Below are 580 nucleotides of genomic sequence, written 5' to 3' on the forward strand. Positions count from 1 at the left end.
GGCGCGGGCGGACCCACGGGCGGACCCACGGGCGGACCCACGGGCGGACCCACGGGCGGACGGCCGGCTACAGGCGGACGCGGCCCCCGCGCGTGCCCCCCGGGCCGGGCCGCGGCCCCCGGTGACGGGGCTCGGAGCGGCCCGGGGCCCACCCGTGGGCGCCGCCACCGCCACCCCAGGGTGCAGGGGAGCGGGTGCCGCGCCGGCTGCCGTGCCCGGGGTGCCCATGGCACCGGGGATGGCACCAGGAGCGGTGAGCACAGCCCGGCTGCGCGCGGAGCCTTCCTGCCCGCTGCGCTCCGGGGAAGTCCCGCTCCCGCTCGAGGCCCCGGGCTCTCGCCGGCGGCTCCTCCGCCTACGCCGCTGTGCCGAGCAGGAGATTAAATATTTGCATGTGCTGAGCTCCCAAGGAGCCCCAGAGCTCGGGGCCGGGGTGGGGGATGAGCRCGTTCCCGCTGGGATCCTGGGCCTGCGGAGCACGGACACCGGGACACGCGGCCAGGAGCAGCCTAGGGCCCGCGGTGGCCCCTAAGCCGAGCGGGCAGCCCCAGGACGTGAAGTACCAAAACACTCGGATTCC

The sequence above is a fragment of the Nothoprocta perdicaria genome, unplaced genomic scaffold (assembly GCF_003342845.1).
Source record: "Nothoprocta perdicaria isolate Ctin4 unplaced genomic scaffold, notPer1 scaffold_2, whole genome shotgun sequence".
NCBI lineage: Eukaryota > Metazoa > Chordata > Aves > Tinamiformes > Tinamidae > Nothoprocta > Nothoprocta perdicaria.